The sequence below is a fragment of the Oscarella lobularis genome, chromosome 6 (assembly GCF_947507565.1).
Source record: "Oscarella lobularis chromosome 6, ooOscLobu1.1, whole genome shotgun sequence".
Lineage (NCBI taxonomy): Eukaryota > Metazoa > Porifera > Homoscleromorpha > Homosclerophorida > Oscarellidae > Oscarella > Oscarella lobularis.
The window spans coordinates 3,417,995-3,428,356 of record NC_089180.1 but is presented as its reverse complement, the minus strand read 5'-3'; positions in this window follow the sequence as shown (position 1 = coordinate 3,428,356).

Here is a 10,362-nt window from a genome sequence, read left to right as displayed (position 1 = left end):
ACGACTACGTTGCGATTTCCGTATGCTCATTTTCCGACATTAGAAGTCACCACCAGCTATCTCTAAAACGTCGCCTGGGTGGCCTTCGCCAAATAGAATCGATAAGGCTAAAAAGTTTGGCAGTGACCTGCGACTGCGCTGCTACAAATAGAAAGTTTTTTTTACTATCACTTTTTAGGAGAGTGGGAAAATCGAAACATTTAAGTGCAGGAATCCGTACAGCAACGACTGCCGTCTGTACTTCTTTTCTGATATCCCGCATCTGATAAAGAAAATACAAAACTGATTCGAAACTGATTGAGTCACTCTTACGTCGGCAGTACTGTACATACTTTCAGTCAGCCAAAGATATTTTCTTACTCTGTCTAAAGGAAAAACACAGAAGGACTATTCATTATTTAATTAATTAATACACAAAAACTCTTGTTTGAAAGAGAAGTCTACGACCAAAAACACACACAAAAATCAATAGGTGTTACGTCACTAAAGAGCTGCAGGCATAGAAATTCAAAGTCTTGCCATCGGTCTCTTGTATAAAGGGAAAGGATTAGTCGAAGAGAAGTAGCAAAAGTAACTGATGTTCTCCATGCGACGTCCGAAAATACGAACCAAACGAGGTTTTGCCAAGAAGAATGGGCGAGTACCACACCATTCCGATAATCATTAACGCGACGGTGTTCGCTAAGACAGCTTAACGACTTCTATTCGCCATGATCGATTTTTTGGAAAGAGGTGTCCGTCAGGCATGCTCGTCGCGTGAGAACGGGGAACCATGCAAGAGAGCACGATCGATCTTGCGCGTGGTTACGTACGCGCGCGCTGTTAGCAACAACAATAAAGAACAACAGTGCTTTAAATGTTTTCGGCGGTATCTAACTCTTCGACAGCTCCACCGCAAGACGTCTTTAGCTGTGGCCGCTCACCTACTACAACTTTACTGAGCGTATCCAGTGCAATCAAGGAACGGAGTTCAATGGTGCTGTTCATGCACTGATGACGACTCTTAACGTTAAAATAATTAAAAACTAGAGGCGAAAAACCAGAGGCGCAAGCAGCGAAAGACCCAAAGGCAAAGGACAAACCACGTTGACCCCGTTGACCACGTTGACCAGGTTGAACCCGTTGACCCGCTTGACTAGGTTGATTCCGTTGACTGGATTGACCCCGTTGACCAGGTTGACCACAGGTTTGAAGAGTTGAGGAGTTGAACGGTTGAACGGTTGAGCGGGTTGATTCGAAAAGCAAAAAAGTTTAAAATTTGCGTTTGATAAAATTCATTATGTTTTCTTTGCTGTCTTGGAAGGCAAGGGGTTGAAAGTCGTTGCTTTCGTCAACCAGTACAACGGTGGAATTCGTGCTCTCACGTGGTAGTAGACATATCTGTTTCTACGTCAGGACGCGAAGTTGGCCACAGCTTGCGATTTGCCTGCTTTGTGCGGCCCGACATAAACGAAGAAATTCGACGTCGGCTCACCCGTAATCAGATCCCTGAGCATCTCTTTCTCTTCTTGTCGATCGATAGGTTGCTTCACCGTCTTTGGCTCCTGGCTTAACGTTGTGGACTTTACGCTGGACCGAAATCGCTGACGAGCGAACAAGCCGATGATCCTCCGATTAGTGCTGTGAGGCCGCTTACAACTGCTAAGGTTGTTTTGCTAACGTTGAGCCACAACTGTAAGCGCTTCTCAAACTGGCGGAGGCGTTGTCCTGTCTTGCCTTTTGGCTAAGTACTGAAAGACCTCTTCAAAAAATGAGAAGAGGCGTGGCCGAATAATGATGGAGGTGACAACTTGAAAGATTCAGGTTGCGTTGGAGCGATTCTGGTTGGTGGAAATAAAGCGATTCTTGAATGATGAATCATCCGCGCTGTAAAGCTGCCGCCGTTTAGAAGTCTGCTCAAAAGAAAATATCCCCTGCCACTATTTGTTTGCTGTACTATTTACCGGTTTAATTAAGTGAAAGGCAACCATAATTTCAATTCCAGACTTTCTTCAAAAGAATTTTGATCTGATATCAGATAAATTCAATTTAGTGAAGCAGTGTGAGCTGCGGCAAGATACGAGCGACACAGCTTAAGGAAGACCCCCCTGTAGGACCTAGCCCATATCCGGGCTTCATGCCCTGCGTCATCTCAGTACACGTGAGTGTACACGTGAGCGTGAGAATACTGCCACATACGTCATAAAAAGCCCCCTAGTGAGTGCGAACCTCTATGCTCAGGCTGTCGCGTCGGTTGGCACGTGTTCGTGTTCCTTCGTGCTCTTCGCGAAACTGTAAAGAAGACAGTGCAGACAATGGTACAGTCGCTGCCTGTGTACTTGGTCTTTGACGCGACAAACTATGTTGTTTTTGAAAGCGCTAAAAATTCAAGCGATTAGAGATCATGCACTACTGATCTTTTATGAGCCGAATTAACAGGTCGATGTGCCATTGGCAAAGAAGATGACATACATTTTCGCCATATACACGAACAATAGACTGTGCTAAGGCTTTATCTGAACACTGAAAACTGCAATAAGCTAACTGTGCGTTAGTTGGTTGGTTGATTTTTTTCTGCAAATCTTACATGTTTCATTTTTAGTTTCTAAAGAGAGCCATAACACACGTGAGATGCAAGACATCTGTACACTCTCCCCTCCGGTATCGGCACCACTTCTTCAAAGTCCTTCCAAAATTGTCACGGGTAGGAATGAAAATTGAAAAATGTTTCTCAAGTTTGTTGGGTATGTACGCTATAGACCAATTGCTCTTGCCTTTCGCCGATTTGAAAATCGGTAAGAGAATCGGTGGCGGATCCGTGGCGAGTACAGAGGCTCGGTCTGTGCCATCAAAAAAGTCTATGCTGCTAGTCTGGAAGCTGAGTATGTTGAAGAAGAGCTCAAATCATTTTCGTAAGCGTATTAAAGTTAAAACATAAAGCAATGGATTCATTAGTGCATTGTCGAAATTTAGACACCCAAATTTTGTGTTCCTTATGGCTTTTTCGAAGGACGATCGCTTCTACTACTTTGTTACCAGCTATGTGTCCGGAGGAAATTTAGATGACTCCATATTTGTAAAGGTAGGGTACGTAGCCAATACGTACGTGATGTAAAGTCCGTCTTTTATTAAAAAGGAGAAATAATTCATAACAAAACTATTGTTGACGTTGGCGACAAGATGGCTTCTGCATTCGCGTATATGCATGGTCTCAAACTTCCACTTATGCATAGAATCAATGTGCGCTTCACCTGCTGATTGTCTCATCTGTCAAGCGATTGTGCCCTCCTACTTTTCTCCTGTCCTCATACACAAACCGACTATTTTCTTCGTCCACCTGCGCAAAGCACTGACAATAGAGAATATTAGGGAGAAGGGGCTAAGGCCGTGCATGCGCAGAAGTTGGGGTAGAGTCGCGATTACGTGGGAGGAGCTCCAGTACAGCAGGAGGGACAAACCACTGCGCATGTGCAAACATAGTACACAATTATATGCTAAATTGGATACATTGATAAATAACGTTTCGGCCTAAGAACAGGAAGGACTGCCTAAGGGAAAGACGTCTGCCAAACAAAAGATTGATAAATTCTCTACCGATTTGACCCCGACCGCAAAAAAATTTAGACCGACCGGTTTCGAGAAACTAGGGAACAACGTTTGAAATCGCCCCAAATCGCAACTTTGCGAATGAAATCGACTGTGCACGCTTCTGTGTACGTGTCAAACGCGCTAGATCCGTTTATAGGGCCAAGTTTCACATTTCGCGCCTCAGCTGGACGAATTTGCTACTTGATCTCACAATGATTCGCTACGTCATTCTCTGTCCCACGCAGTGTGTGTCTGTATTTCGATGAATCGCTCTATCACAGAGTGCGCATTGGGCCAGAAAAGACCTTACTAAGCTGGCGTAACGGGGAGGAATCCAGCATAGTCTTAGAAAAACGCGCCGAAAGCCTATAAATCCTCCTAGCAACCTACAGATGCGCAGTGGTTTTCCCTCCTGTTCGTGGGAGGTGCATTCGGCATTGTCTCCCGCGGCAGTGGTACCATTTCCACCCTTCGCCCTTACGGTAAGCTTCTCTTAGAGGTTGTGCGCACTCCCTGCTGTGGTTGTTTCTCTGTTTAGGGAGTTCTCTTCGCCAGGAGTCAGCCATAATCCAATATCCGGACCACGCCCCTAAAGGGTAAAATCGTCTTTTTCTTGCTCGAACAGAAGTGAACGAACTAAGGAATCGAACCGTTGTGGACAGAAACGTATTTTATACATTAACAATCATATTTTTTCATCTGAAGGGCCACGGAAAGGGTCATTTGTAAACATAGTTGCATTATCTTGTCTGCGCAAGCCATCTCTTGACCTACGTATGGCTACGTCGTCTCAAGGCCAAAGAGAATGCTGCGCTTATCAATTCCACAATGGAAAAGGACGTTGTCCAGAGCTTCCTAGATCGTTTGAGCGAGTTTGGGGCTGCCCTAGGCTCGACTACCCTTCTCGCCCATTTAGATGAAAAACTACGATTGCTACGGTATGAAATACGTTTCTGGGGTCAACTGAAGGACGTGTACTACCCCCTAGCGCACGTCCATTGGATAAATATAACCCGTATTATCTTTTACGACGTGTACTACCATTCTCGCGCCTCTAAAGGCGGCAGAAACGCTTCCGCTCGATTATTGAAGACACAGCAAGGATTACAGAGGGTACTGCACAACAAAGATTACAGAGGGTACTGTTCATTGATATGCTCTATCATATTCCAAAAAGCTGAAGATCCGCCCTTGTCAAACTGCCTTCTCCACATGTATTCTGAAAAGTAAGTGTCAAGAAGACGAGAAGGCATGACGTTAAGACTCCTAAAGAGTCTTTTACATGACGCCTCGACATTTTGCGTATGCGCGTCGTTGTTTGGGTCGACAAAATAACGAGAGTGGTTGACGGTGCGATGGTCATAATTCGCCCCTGCCTGAGCTTGGATAGCGTTGTAGGCACGCCACTCATCGCTGAAACTACGCGTGCCGTGTCGAATGTGACGGCGTATGATTGGAAGTAAGGTTGCGGCGTCTCTTGACGGCACCTCTACAACAAAGGCTTTTCCGGTGCCGCGTTCAACTCCACCGAAGACCCAGTGTCCTTCGACGTATCGTCCGCGATGGAACTTTCTACGGCCAAACTTCGACTCGTCAATCTCAACTTCTGCTCCAGGTCCGCCAATTTCCAAAGGATGATCGATGAAATACTGCGTGCAGACGTCTCTCAAGAGGTTGAGCCAATCGATGACGGTGTGATGAGAGAGCTTGAGATCATCAACTATTTGACCTGCTCGCGTCTTCGTCGCCCACAGGTAAATAAGCCTCAACAATTTTTCGAGGGGAACTTTGGACTCAGTGAAAAAGCTACCCTAATCCTTTTCACTTGACGTCGCTTCTTCGATAAAAGACAGATTTCGCTGGTCATTTAACGCGAGTTAGGCAGTGCATATGTCTGAGCATAGTAGCCTCGCGTGCGCCAGGCCCTTATTCTCTGCTCCCGGATAAACCCGCGGAGGAGAAGGGCCTGGTACTTGAGTTCACGTGATCAGCCCCCTTTTGGGGGCAGCGGTCGGTCATGTGGCGGATAACATATTGCCGATGTCACCTCCGTATTTATAAGTAATTACTTCTCTGCTTGCCTGCAGGCCAGTTGTCAGTACCTAATGACATTATCGCACCTCTAACCGGCTATTTGGTGCCAAACGTTCCGTCGCTAATCATGACTTTTTCGTGCTCGTTCCTGCCGAATGGATACTGAAAACGACCTCTGGGCCGATCGCTGTGCGTGGTGAGTACTTTTTGAATACCACATTAGCTAATCCTTGGGAGCCAAGTCCGGTCCTTTTGACTGGTTAGAACAGCAGTTATATGTATCCGATGTCAGTAACTGCGTAAACAGCAGAGGGGCTAACTGATAGCAGATAGACTTGCCGCTGCCGGTCGTCATCCTCAAACCGACGTCTACACCATCTGCTACGGCTCTGATGGCTTCAAGCTGTCCTGGCCTGAATGTCTCCAACTTGAAACAGATTGGAGTATTGTCTGTGCCCTTTCAGCGACGGACAACGCAGGTTCGGCACGCGAAGAAGTCATGATTAGCGACGGAACGTTTGTCACCAATTTGCCGGTTAGAGGTTTGATAATGTCGTTACGGATTGACCACTGGCATGCAGGCAAGCAGTTAAGCAATTACTTTCAATTACGGAGGTGACATCGGCAGTATGTTACTCGCAACATGACCGACCGCTGCCTCCAAAAGAGGGCTTGATATCTTACCTGTTTGTGAGTGCGCCTCACTGCTTAGGTCTTGGGCCTAACGCGCGCAAGGGGGCCGCCCCCAACCAGGATCGTCGCTGACCCCGTCGGATAGATTCGTGTTACGCCGAATCAAACCCCCCTGCGGCGAGTCACGTCCGTGAGGACGGAAGAAGCGGGAGCGGCCCCCGGAGCAACGAGGGAAGGGAGGGAGGGAAATCGTTTGCTTGCGTGCGCGCAGTCGGCGACTGACCTAGTGTAGCCGCCCGCGCCTGTTAAGTATCCCTTGCGGTAGATATCAACCGCGTTTAACCTAATTATTAAACTTCCCTTGTTATCTTACCTGTGTGTGAGCATAGATGTATGAGAGAGGGATTGGCAACTCCCTCTGTCACGTGATATTTGCGCGTAACTAGGTGTGACTCGTCGCAATGGAAGACTTCATCGAGGCTATTACTTGCCTTTGCGAAGAGACTATCGTTCTCGCTGGCGCTCCCAGAGCCATAGTGATGAAGCAGCTGTCTTCGAAGGTGAAGAGCTCCCTGGATGATTCCAAAGTTCGCGAAAACGCCGAAGGCATCGTTTCCGTCATCAATTCGTGCGTGCAACGCGGTCTGAAGAAGAAAACGATTTCTTTTCAGCGAGAGGAATCCTCTCTGGCCTTTCAGGAAGCGGCTCTCACAAGCCTTCCTCCCTTGTGGGACAGGATCTTTACCCTCTTACAGATAGAAAGCAGCGATCCTATTTTCAGCCAGTCAATGAATCAGCGAATTTTTGACGCTATTTTTGAACGGCAACTTCGTTTTCGCTTTGGCAAGGAAGGTGATAGTGCATCAAAAGGTTGTGAAAGAGAGCCCAACGAGACGGAGCAAAATATCCTCCGGTACATGTGTGGGTACATCCCCTTTTCTCTTAGGAAGAAGTTCTCAGGCAATGACGTTTTTGTTCGTTGCCTCGACGGAATGCGATTAGAATGTGAGAAGAATGCTCTTCCAGATCATTCGTACTCTGACCCGTCCACAGCAAGCTCTTCTGCTTGGCTGTCACGCATATCGCGTGGAAATCTTTTTGAAGTAAACGACGCCGCCTTTCGTTTTTTTCTATGCCTTGAGAAACAGATTGCTAACAAACTGCCAGCGTTTCTGCTTAAGCAGATAAGCAGCATCAGAGATTTCAACGCCGAAGTGGCCCAGTCTTCGCAACTGTCACAATCGTGGCAACCACTGTCAGAATGCGTAGAAGACGATTTCGCGTCTCATTCTCTATATGAAGAAGTTATTTCTCTCTATGTCACAATCAGGGGGCATGCTATTACAGCAAGCTGGCTTGAACAGTTTCAACAGGAAAGACACTGCCAGATAAAAGCCAAAAAGTCCTTGCGTAAATCTGTTCGCGTGAGGGACGAATAAAAATATATAATGTAGATATACGTATATTCTCTGCCTAGGCTACAGTCGTGCCCGATTTCTCTGCCAACCTTGCTTTCTTAGCGCTTCGTCGGGGTATCATCGATGACTTCTTCTGGATATCGAAGACGCTTTCTTGAAGAGTTCCCTCGGACAGGATCAAGCGCCAGCGACCCTTGCATTCTTAGTGAAGCTGCGTTGTCGATGAACTGCTTAACGGTTGGGTTGTCACATCGCCCTCCTCTCGCTCGTTGATTGCCAAAATAATTTTCAACGGCATCCTGATTCAGATGACCACTCAGAAAATACAGATTTTCTCCGGCTGGGTCACACGAAAAGATGTAGCGAACGAGTTCTACAAAGGACCTTACTGAAGGACGAGAGAATTACATTTAAATTGAGACAGCTTAGTCATCTTTACCGGTGATGTACCACCCTTCTGACGTTTCTTTGCTGAGCATTCTTATCTGTTGATCTCTCTTTTCTACCCCAGCATGCTCGACGTCCTTCCTCCATCTTTTTAGGTATCCAAGAAAGTAATTCTCTAGCCACTATACAAAATACTGATTGGAGTGAGATTGAAGTACTATGGAATAGCTTACATCAAGTCTCTCATCACTACTATTCCTATACGGTCTTCGATCAGCTTTCTTCTCTTTTACTGACCTGCAGTTAAGGCAATCAAAGGCCTTGTCAAAAATTCTTATGAATTTCGTAGTTTCTTCTGCTTCGGGAATTTTATAGAAGTCAATGGCGTCAGCAACAGTGCTGCTTAGTACCTTCAAAAGCAAAAATTACAATAAACAACTTAAATGGGCGTGAGTACCTGCGCAGCCAGATCAACGCGCATTCTAGAATATGATGTTAGTTCAATATGTTCAAGAGATAGCTTTGGCACGAGCTTAAGCCCGCTCTTGTCAGCGTCGTGTCGTATTAGCTCGTACAGTTTGCGAATGTGATCCCAGATAATAGGTTTTCCATGAAACTAAAAAGTAATATGAGAGGGTAAAAGAAAGAAATAAGTGCACTGTTGACCATCATTGATCGTCGACTGCTTGAAAGGAATGAGTGAGAAAGACAGTTCCTTGTCGTCTTAACGAGGTGAGGAACATCGCAAAAGAAATACAGCCAACGGTTGTTGGAGCTGTATTTATTGATGACTTTGTACGTCGGACCTTCATCGTCGGCAGGAGACCAGTGAGAACGATAAAAACGTCGGTTAGAAGCAGCTCCGTCGCAGGTAATTGCTATCACGTAAAATCCTATTGTTTCGAGCTGGCGGACTGCTTCCCATATTATGCTGTGCAGTGATGCGGTAGGAAAATGCGCGTACGGAAATCGGATCCCGGTTACGAGGCCGCGGACCATCACCGCCAGCATATGCGTAGCCACCTCAACAGGACAACCTTTCTCTGACTCCTTCTTTTTCAGTTTCAGCGATGATTCTAATGCAAGAAGCTTGTCGTTCACGTCGGTTGTTTTGACTACTCCAACAACGCTTCCGCTGTTTTTGTCAAATACTAGGTCCTCTTTTATTTTCATCTCGTCAAATAAAATGACCACGTGGCGCTGGATGTTTGTCAATGATTCGATTTTTGCTTCCTTCATCAGCTGCGCATTTGTAGCGGCATTGAATCCAACATCCGAGGGGAAAACGTGAATATAATCGCGAAGGGTCCTTTCGGAAGGCAAGGCTATAAATCCAGCAGTACGGGTAGCGTGATAGGCTGCAGAAGACAGCATTCGAAGGTGAAGAGCCCATTTAATCATGAGTGGATGCCATCGCATCCCTGTTGCTCCTTTAGCTGCTGCTGCCCTTTTCTGTTGCTCCCAGAACAATCTCCTATAAGGGAAAAAACATGCCATATACTCTTTGTTAATTTTGCGTCCAACCTGAACGATCCAAACGGAAATGTAGACTCCATTTCAAGCGTTTTCTCGTTAACGATTGATTGAAGCTCTTCGTGTACGCCAGGCTCGACTGCAACTCCATCATGCTCCACCGCTGTATCGATCTTACTGACAAGCCGACGAATTCTAGCTTGCGCATTTCTCTTGCTTTTTGCCAGAAGCTGTAATTTTTTCTGCCGTTCTGGCGTGTTCAGAACCCGATGAGGAGCATATTTTAATCTTGTCGCAGGTCCTGCACGCGTGCGGTAGCTTTGCCTTCGTAAAACATTTCTGTGAGACTGGCAAGCTGCGCATCTACTGCCCTGGATGCTGACAAGAAGGGAACACTTGGTACTCCGAATTGCACGATTACAGTACTAGGCACACTCGACAACAGCAAGTGTATTCAAGGTTTTTCCTTTAAATCTTTCCTTTTTGGCACTTCTGGATTCGAAGAACTGTGGGTCGGGATTACCTACAGGCATGCACACGCAATTCCACAGTGCCCACACAAACAAACCATTGTTTTTGTCTCACACCTGGACAGACGTGCAGATTTTCTAAAGCGCTAATAATTTCCTCAACTCCTGTTTGAGGAACAGCAGCAAGAAGCGGACACAACCCTTTGCTGATTTTAAATTTTCCGACGTAGATATCTCTGGAAGTGGCCGTTATCTGTACGCTGTACAGTTGCGTTATAGGAGGAACTATTTCTTGCTCTGATACACGCAATCGAGTGAGATATATCTTGTCGTCAGACTCAACCGTATGCCACCATTTCCGGAAATTGCTTTCATCTGTC